This window comes from Bidens hawaiensis, unplaced genomic scaffold (genome assembly GCF_021521415.1).
Source record: "Bidens hawaiensis isolate Kalapana, Puna unplaced genomic scaffold, B.hawaiensis_p1.1 tig00020115_1, whole genome shotgun sequence".
NCBI classification, from domain to species: Eukaryota; Viridiplantae; Streptophyta; class Magnoliopsida; order Asterales; family Asteraceae; genus Bidens; species Bidens hawaiensis.
This window is the reverse complement of record NW_027493057.1, coordinates 110,017-120,146: the sequence shown is the minus strand read 5'-3', so window position 1 is coordinate 120,146 and position 10,130 is coordinate 110,017. Positions and strand designations below refer to the sequence as shown.

General features: G+C 40.0%; 1 pseudogene across 1 annotated transcript; it reads right to left on the bottom strand.

Moving 5' to 3' along the window:
- Nucleotides 1-5,885: 5,885 nt before the first annotated feature.
- Nucleotides 5,886-9,702, bottom strand: LOC143559904 (sulfite reductase 1 [ferredoxin], chloroplastic-like; annotated as a pseudogene). The gene is made up of 8 exons (XR_013140019.1): nt 9,556-9,702; nt 8,657-9,389; nt 8,279-8,575; nt 7,993-8,190; nt 7,765-7,891; nt 7,403-7,519; nt 7,174-7,332; nt 5,886-6,333 (listed from the first exon to the last, which is right to left on the bottom strand). The product of XR_013140019.1 is annotated as a sulfite reductase 1 [ferredoxin], chloroplastic-like (transcript).
- Nucleotides 9,703-10,130: the final 428 nt, after the last annotated feature.

Sequence of the window (10,130 nt, the reverse complement as noted above, 5' to 3'; positions counted from 1 at the left end):
GAACTACATGGTTCCCGTATTTATTCTAAATTGGACCTACGTTCGGGGTACCATCAGATTCGAGTACGCGATGACGACATCCATAAGACAGATTTCCGCATGCATGACGGCCACTACGAATTTGTAGTTATGCTGTTCGGCCTTACCAACGCCCCTGCTACATTTCAAAGTTTAATGAACGATCTTTTTTCGGCCGTTCCTACGTAAGTTTATCCTTGTATTCTTCGATGAAATTTTGGTTTATTCGGAGTCTTTGGCTAATCACATGCAAAATTTGAGTCTAGTGTTGGAAATCTTGGAGGCAAACTGTCTTTTTGCCAAACAATCAAAGTGTTGTTTCGGGGTCTCGCATGTGCACTATTTAGGTCACTTTATTTCGGAAGATGAGGTAGCTGTGGAACCGGCCAAGGTCCAATCAGTACTCTCTTGGCCTACACCGACTAACGCTAAAGGGGTACGAGGTTTTTTAGGTTTGGCAGGATACTATCGGAAGTTCATCAAAGGTTTTAGGGTATTGCAGCACCTTTACATAAGCTCGTGGGAAAGGGTCCCTTCATTTGGTCAGAGGCAGCAGATACAGCTTTCAATACCTTGAAGGTTGTTCTAACCACCACCCCTACGTTAGGTCTACCAAATTGGTCTCAGCCGTTCACAATAGAGTGTGACGCAAGAGAGGTGGGAATAGGTGCAGTCTTAACCCAACATGGCAGGCCCCTTGCTTATTACAGCGCACCAATAAAAGGAACCATGCTTTCCTGGTCTACTTATGAGAAAGAAATGTTGGCGGTTGTCAAAGTTGTGCATAAATGGCGCCATTATATGCCCGGGCGGCCCTTTATGGTTAAAACGGATCACATGAGCCTCAAGTACCTACTTGAACAACGTCTTACTACCCCAGCCCAAGCTAGGTGGCTTACAAAACTCTTGGGTTTTGATTATACTATTGAGTATTAAAAGGGTGTTGCTAACCGAGGTGTCGATGCCCTCTTGCGACTTCCCGAGTATCAATTCATGGTTGTCTCCCACCCGTGTTCAAATTTTTGGCAAGACATACAACACGAGGTACAATCTGATCCCTACTTTCACGACTTATCTACGGGTTCGCCTGGTGGGGTTTTAAAAAGTCTGGTTTTACGAAATGAGGTTTGGTTTCGAAATGGAGCTATTCTCTTGAGTCCCACCTCTACATTCTTAGATATTGTTTTACATCTTTGTCATGCAACACCAGAGGAGGGTCAATTTGGATTTCACTAAACTTTGAATAAAGTAAGGCAAACATTTTGGTGGGTCGGGCTAAAAGAACTGGTTAAGCTTTTTATTAAGGAATGCCAAGTTTGTCAACGTTTCAAAACCGATAGCATGTTACCGTCGGGATTATTGCAACCGCTACCGATTCCGGAACGGGTATGGGAGGATATAAGTATGGATTTTGTTGAGGGCCTTCCTAATTCTAAAGGGTTTACTGTGATCATGGTTGTGGTTGACCGGCTTTCTAATTATGCCCACGTTATCCCTATGCGGCACCCTTTTACGGCTGCTACAGTTGCAAAAGAGTTTGTTGTTCACGTGGTGAAGCTTCATAGAATTCCCGCAAGAGTGTTTAGTGATCGGGATAAAGTCTTCATCAGTTCCTTTGGGCAATCTCTATTTAAGCTACAAGGCACTAACCTTTGCATGAGTTTTAGCTACCATCCCCAAATGGATGGGCAAACTGAGGTGGTAAATAGGGTGATGGAACAATATTTACGTTGCTTTGGGGGTGACCAGCCGAAGAAGTGGGTTGATTGGCTTCCATGGGCCGAATATAGTTACAATACATCAATCCATACGTCCACTAAAATGATTTCATTTGAAGTAATTTATGGGCGACCGGTCCCAAAAATTGTTCCATATGTTCCTGGTACAACCAAAGTGCAAGCTGTTGATGAATACTTAAGTGATCGGGAGGCACTTCTTCGTCAGCTCCGAATGAATTTAGTTGAGTCGCAGAACCGAATGAAAATGCAAGCGGATCGTAAAAGACGCGAAGTTCATTTTAAGGAAGGGGATCTTGTTTTTGTGAAACTTCAACCATATCGGCAGGTTACGGTTGCAAATAGATTGTCTAACAAACTTGCTCCAAAGTTTTTTGGACCTTATAAAATTCTTAAGCAGGTTGCTTATCACCTTAAGTTGCCGCCGGATTCGCAAATCCATGATGTGTTCCACGTAAGCCTTTTGCGCAAATGCGAGGGTCAAGCTGTAGTGCCTATTCCAATTATTATAGATGACACGGCTCTCACTCCTACTCATCCACAACCAGAATGTATTTTGGACGAGAGGGTCATACACAAAGGAAAATATCAACCGCGTACAGGAATTCTTGTCAAATGGATTGGTCGAGGTCATGAGGAAGCCACATGGGAGACGAAATGGAGGTTCGCCAAAGCCTATCCAGATTTCCACCTTGCGGACAAGGTGGGTTCAAGCGGGGTGGATTGTTACGTACCCGAAGATCCCATGCCCAAGTAGACCAGGCAAGTGAAGGCCCATGCATGCATACAGCAGCCCATGCGTGCTGTTTGTGGGGTTATTTGTTGGTTTATTAGTTTTTAATTATTTTCATGTTTTACTTGGTCTTGTTTACTTTTTCAAGTCGGTTAGGTTGTGAAGGAATAAAGGGATTCATGGGTTATGCCTGGTTTCCCACGTTCACGTGTTTTTCCAGTTTTGTAGGGAAATAGATTAGTGGTGGAGTCCTTTTGTACCCTTTATAAGGGAAGTTCTTGTTTTAGAAATATTATTCAGAAAATTTGCCTCAATACTTCTCCCTAAGTTTCAATCCTTTCTCTTCCTTTTTGCTTGAAATCGGTCTAACCACATCACTATCTCAAGTTGATTCGGATATCCCCGAATAACCATTTCAACAGGAGTCAACCACTATAACAAGCCCAAGTGTCCAATACTTGTTAGACAAGCTCAAAAGCCTATACATCATAAAGATAAATATATAAAACTTTATTCGGGTTCGAGATATTCAAATTTGAATTCGACTTAGTTTGCCGGTTTGATTAAACCGATATTTAAATTTGAACAATAACACTTCGATCTAGTTACATTTGGTTTCTTATATACACTAAGTCAAGGTGGAAGCTTGTTGCGATATAAATAGTGTAGGGGATCAAATGTAATTGTTGTATAGTATAGGGGGTACTTGTACATTTGTTTACTAGTCATTTACTTGTTAGGCTGAGGGGTGTGGGGGGCGCGAGAGGGGGCGCGAGTGGGGGCTCCAGCCAATAATATTGTGACGTGTGGCAGAGAGAGAAACTTGATAAGATGGGTGTTGGTTGTGGTGCTCGCGCCCCGGGGCATGGTGTGGAGGGGCGTGAGAGGGGGCGCGAGCGGTTTATTTTTTTATTTTTTTATAAATGTATTAAAAAAAGTATTATTAAAAAAACAAGAAATTATTTAAAAAAACACACATTTTTTTGAAAATTCATAATAAAAAAAAACATACTAAAAATTAAACAAACAATAATATTTAATAATAAAACTAATCTAATACAAGATCATCTGGTCGCCTCGCCCACAAATGTTCAACCAACTCATGTCGAAGACCCCCGTGTATCTCACGGCTCTTGATATTTGCTATGTTATGAAGTTTTTGTTGATCACTGATTGTGGACGGTTGTGGCGGAATGTCACCTTGGTAGTTTTGGCATATAGCTTTGCCCTCGTCTTCTAACGTCATGTTGTGTAGGATAAGACACGTGTAGACGACGTCCATTATCCTCTCCCGAGTCCAATAACGTATCGGGTTCGCCAGAACATAATATTGTTTTTTTATAGCTCCAAAAGCTCTTTCAATATCTTTTCTAGCAGACTCTTGCTTCTTCGTAAAATACTTCCGTTTGTCGGCGATTGGATCTGTAAAAGCTTGAACTAACACAGCCCATTCGTTGTAAATACCATCGACCAGATAGTACCCGTACTTGAAGAGTTCTTCATTTGCAAGAAAAGATTGAGGTGGTTCAACCCCGTCGATAAGGTCGTTGATCAAATGTGACTGATCGATAACATTAAGGTCGTTATTTGACCCAGCAACACCAAAAAAAGCATGCCAAAACCAAAGATCCTGTGACACCGCCGCCTCAAGTATGAGGGTCGGCCCTTCATGATCACCACGGTGGAACTGACCTCGCCAGGCCGTTGGACACATAGCCCATCCAACATGCGTACAATCGATGCTACCTAGCATCCCAGGAAAACCATGTTTTTCTGCGTGCACCTCATATATGCGTTGGATGTCATACGTTGTAGGTTTACGCAGATATCTCCGAGCGTAAGTCGATATGACTCCTACGTACAATATATATTACAAAATGTAATAAATATTTAATAAAAAGTAAAATTAATGTTTTTTACCTTGGCAGAAAAAATGAAGGGATTCACGTGCAACCCTTTTCGACATCTGTAAATACTCATCCAAAGCGTCCGACGAGATGCCGTACGCTAATTGACGGATAGCAGCCGTGCATTTTTGAAGAGGGGTAAAACCGGGAAGACCCCTAGCATCCTCCCTTTGTTGAAAAAAGGGATACCGTGCCTCTAAATCACTCGCTATACGCGTGAACAATTGCCTGCTCATTCGAAAACGAGTTCGAAAATCCGACTCCGCGTATACCGGTTGAGGGCTAAAATAATGCCTCATCAAAGTATCGTTAGCACCCGATCGATCACGATCACGAGGTGGTGCTCTAACCCTCGGGAGTCGGGGTTGATGGGCTTGATTTTGCAAGAGATTGACCACGGTTGCGGTCAAAACTCCCCCTACATGAAGAAGCAAATCATCCTCTTCGGAGGAGTCGGAATCAGACGAGTACGACGACATTATTTTTAAAAAAAAAATTGGTTTTGGGATATTATATATGAGTTTGGAGATTGAAGTTGTGTTTGATATGGTTAAAATGGGTTGACGGTATGTGATATTGGTATGTGATATGTGATATTGGTTTTATAGAGAAAAAAAATTTTTTTTTTTAATAAACAAAGAGCCCAACGGCTCTATTTACGCAACCCAAGACCCCTTCACGCCTATTCCCAGCCGCTACCCCTCTTGCGCCTGCCTCTTTTTCCGCGCTCGCGCCCCTCTCGCGCCCCTCTCGCGCCTCGGTGGTGTGGTGCTCGCGCCCCGGGGCGCGAGCGGATGGGCTCACGCGCCCCCTGTCGCGCTCCACACCCCTCAGCCTTAGGCTTCTTAAGTACTTAAGGAACAGTGAAGGGTAATACAAGATATCGATGATGATTGGAGAGTATTTCTTTCTATTGGCTTCTTCTCTTAATCGATCTTTGACATGCGCCAAGAGTTTTAAACTTTCACCATACAACACGGTTTCTGTTTAAAAGTTTTAACGACTATCAAATCAATACCACAGTTTCCTCTTTGGTAACTTAATAATAATTGGCTCCTACCTGTAGGGTTATAAATTGCATCAGCCTCTTTTACAAGGATAATAATGATTCATGTCCCATAGCAGATCATAAAACCATGTCCCATGTTCATCGGGTATTCGTTACTATCGGGTACATAGATTTTACCACACCCATTTATGACTTGTTTGATCAAAAATTACAGCCCGTTATCTTAAATTCACCTCAACACGACAGCCGACTTAAAATGTTAAATAGGCAACTACACTTCCAGTAGTTTTATTATCTCTTAATTTCAAGTTTTAAGTTTCGAACAACTTAATAAAGGCAAAACGTTTTGAAATATCTAAAATTAATCTCACATCCGAGTGAGTCTTGAATGTTATTGGTTTCAGTTTTTCTTGATTTTTTTCTCTATTTTTATTTCCACAACCTCAAGACCAATAGTTTTAGATTCAGACTTATCAATACCGAAACACACTTTTTGACATCTGGAAACTTATTGACATGGACCACCAGAACTACATAACCATAAATAAATTCAAAACCAAATCCCTTAAGACCCAAAATCCTCTAGTCATTTAGGTCATACACAAAAACCAAATAACTACAGCTCTCAAAAGAAAAAACAAAACATCATTCTAACAGGTTTGAATCAACGACTGAATTGAAACACGAAACATCTCTTATTATTCCACTTACGGCTTAATAATCTTACTGGCTTTTGCCATTTTGTTGTGAAGCAGCAAAATCACGGATGACCTCTATTGCCTTTTGATGAGCAGTTTTATTCTCAATCCTTGCAAGTGCATCTACGGCATCATATGTTTCCTTGTCGGTAAAAAGCTTCAAATAGTACCGTGATGATGATTTTGGTACCCCCTCCCAATTTCCAACTATTTCTTCAAGTTTTTCAAATCCCTAAATACACATACAATATGATTATAAAGTATAAGCTTAATGACCAATAAAGATTTTTAATATAGGTAGCAAATTAGACGCGTTTACTAATATGGAATGTAGGAGTGTGCATGAAGCTGGAAAAAACCATATTAAACGAACCCAAACAAAAACCGACAGTTTGGTTTTACGTTTTCATAGAAACTGAACTGCATGCATGGATTTCATTTATAAGTTTTAAATGTTATTTAAATACAAAAACATAATAAATAGTGTAACCCAAATATTTTAGGCCCAATATATATATATATATATAATTATCAATTAATCATTAATTAACAATATTAACAATAATATATATACCCAAAAGTTTCAAGCCAAAATGGCAAAACCGAAAAACCAAACCCAAACCTAAAATTGAAAATAAAAACCGAGTGGTATTGTTACATTAATTAGCAGACATACAAGCCCAGATTCATTATTTATAGCCAGCTTTTTTCAAGCAAAACTGCTAAAACCGAAAAACACCAAAACCAAAAGTTTTCAAAAACCAAATTTTCAATTTTGGTTCGATTTGAGCCCAAACCGATCCCTAATGATATGAATCTACATTTTGACCTGTTGGGTAAATGGAAATGGGCCGAAAGTCGCTTAAAACGTACTTTAGAATTTGAATGCATTAAGCCTCCTAAAGTCACGTTATTCAAAAACTTTGAAATATATATTAGTGATCAAATTTTATAAAGTGATCATTTTTGAAAACATTGGATAAAATATGTTTCAGGTCAACCCGACAAAAAAAAACAGTTTGCCACCTCTATTTTAATATTATTTATACGGAAATTAGAAAGAATTTCTAACCACGCGATTTGTGAAGTCGCCAAATGATTCTTTAGATTTCCTCTTCACTCTCCATGTGTAAAATAGAGGTTCAAAAACCTTCTCAAGGTCCTGAATTTTAACCCTGTTCATGAAAGTTCTGGCTAATGAAGTTTGAGCCGGTGTTCCCCCGAGCCAGATCTAAAAAACAAAATTAATTTCTTTTTGAAGATATAACTTTCTGACTTCTAGAAATTAATACAATAAATACCTGATAGCTATTGGGACCATCACCAACTAATCCAAGTTCAGCCATGTAGGGTTGAGCACAGCCATTAGGGCAACCTGTGACTCTAACTACTATGGATTCATTATATGGGAGACCAACCTGATATTACAAAACAATTTAAAAACTTTAGGAACACCTAACAACCAATCATTATATTTATTTTATATATTTAATAATATTTGAGAGTAGATTTGCCATCTATCATATGTAATTTTGTGATTACATATATGTAATCACAAGTTTACATGTGGAACAACCAATTACATACTGCATACATACATATATATCTGCACACACACACATGGATAACTCAAGATGTCAAATCCATTTCTCAAAGAAAATACCTTCTCAAATACAGATCGAACACGCTTAAGGTCGGGAATTCCTCGCTCGGCTTCGGTTATGGCGAGAGGGCAGAGGGGCAGGGCATGCCATTGCAGTTATGTTAAGGGGGTCCACATAAGTAGGAGGCTACAAAAATAAACAATATATATAAATACACACATAAATGGGCAGTTAGGCAGTACTCAAAACAAAACAAAATAAGATATGCATGACAGATATGTGATTACCAAGAGACCGCCTTGTGCTAGAGCTACAGTGATGGGGCGTTTCCACGAAGGGCGGATATCACAAAGAACAATGTTTTGGTTTGCGGTGATGCGTACATTCAAGTTATACTTCTCGATTATTTCTCGTAGCGTCTTCTTTGTTATTCCCCTAACCCGACCACTGTCAACATGGAGCCCACAAAACAAACGACCATCACCCTGATTACAAATAAGCTTTGTTTAAGCAATCAACTCATAACTTAAAAGAATGAACCAAATTATGTGAAAATAATGTAATGAAACTTACTTGTTCATGCCAACCCAGATGGCTTTTAAACTCCCACTCGAGCAGCTCCCGAGCAGGTTCAAACGTCTTTCCATAATACTGCTCAACAACCGACCTAAACTTTTCAATCCCCCATGAGTCTATCAAATACTTCATTCTGCTGTACCTGCGATCATCTCGTCTACCATTTTCTCGTTGTGTGACAACAATAGCCTTCACCGCATATAAAATATCCTCTTTAGGCACATAACCTATCGGCTCCGCCAAACGAGGAAAAGTGGTTTCCATCCTATGTGTCCTTCCCATCCCACCACCAACCTGAAAAATAAAAACAAATATTCAAATATGCAACAAACCGGCAATATTAAATGAGTAAAATGCTTATTAGAAGTGACGTACATATATATTGAAACCCTGTGGTTCTCCATTTTCATCAGAAACAACCACCACACCAATGTCGTTTGTAAAAAGATCAACCGAGTTATCAGTAGGCACAGTGACTGCTATCTTAAACTTTCTTGGCAAGAACTGGGTCCCATAAATTGGTTCAGCGGAGTCAGGAAAATTCGTCCCATGCGAATTATCATTGCGGACTTTGACAACTTCAGGCGGTTCTGAAGTCATAAACTGCTCCCCATCAACCCACATGTCATAATAAAATCCAGATTGTGGAGTTAATAGTGCCGCGATGTTGTCTGCTGTTTGTTGTGCAAAAAGGTAATCTTTGCTCACAAAGGGGGCAGCAGGAGCAAGAACGTTTCTGTTAAGATCCCCACATGCACCAAGTGTTGATCCCATGCTTTTGATGATGGTGCTCATGACCGTTTTGAGGTCCTTTTTGAGAACTCCGTGAAGCTGGAAGGTCTGGCGGGTGGTCAGGCGAAGGGTTCCAATACCAAAGTGGTCAGCGAGATCATCCATCGCAAGGTAGAGTTGATCTGGCACCTCTTTCATCCCTGTCATACTGCTGGTAGCTTCCATGGAACTTGATGAGTTGTGTGGCGGCCTCATTGATATTAGGTGCATCGGTTAACAGCTCTTGATTCAGAGGGTAGCGTATGTAGTTGCTTTGTTCTTTGAAGATCTCAACCTTACTTCGTTTGGTCTCAACAGAAGCTTCCTTCTTCACTGGCTGCAAAACAGAGATCATTCATCTCAAATGCTGAGGTATACTTTAAAGCAACTGAGTGATGGGATGTAACATGCAGAAGGTAAGGTAATTCAATATTTACAACATGAAACATACAGAAACCCTAAATAAATAACAATTGATAGATTAAAAAGAGTAGTATTACCACCGTGGAAACAGCTCTGATGGAAGAAGATGAAGCGTTAGAAGAAGCGAATGATTTTGGGCGTTTGTGGAGCAAAATGGAATAAGTGGATGAGTAGCAGTTGTTGTTTAATCCGGTGAATGTTTTCAATTGAGGCGATGACGCTGACATCGGAATCCGATTGATTAATTGAATGAGTAATTAGGGTTTGTGAAATGAAATGGATGAAGAAAGTGAGAGAGAGAATATGAATATTATTTATTGAGTGGAGAAACAAAGGGATGATATTGATATTTGTTACTGCTGCTCCTCGTTCTCTCTCTCTCTCTCTCTCTCTCTCTCTCTCTCTGTTAATGTTTGTGTGGTGTTTATGTCACGTGCCCATCACACGTCCACACTTTCTTTCTATTTTATTTTGCTGCCCTCCCTCCACGCGCTATCTTTCCTTGCACTCCACTCGCCTCCTCTCCTCAAATATTTATTAATTAGCATTAATCGAGTTCCAGTCACCCTATGCTTTTGCTCAAACATCTCCACAGCTTGTAGCTTAAAGGTACTCTAAGCTTCTTTTATTCTTAACTTCTTATAGAAACACTATT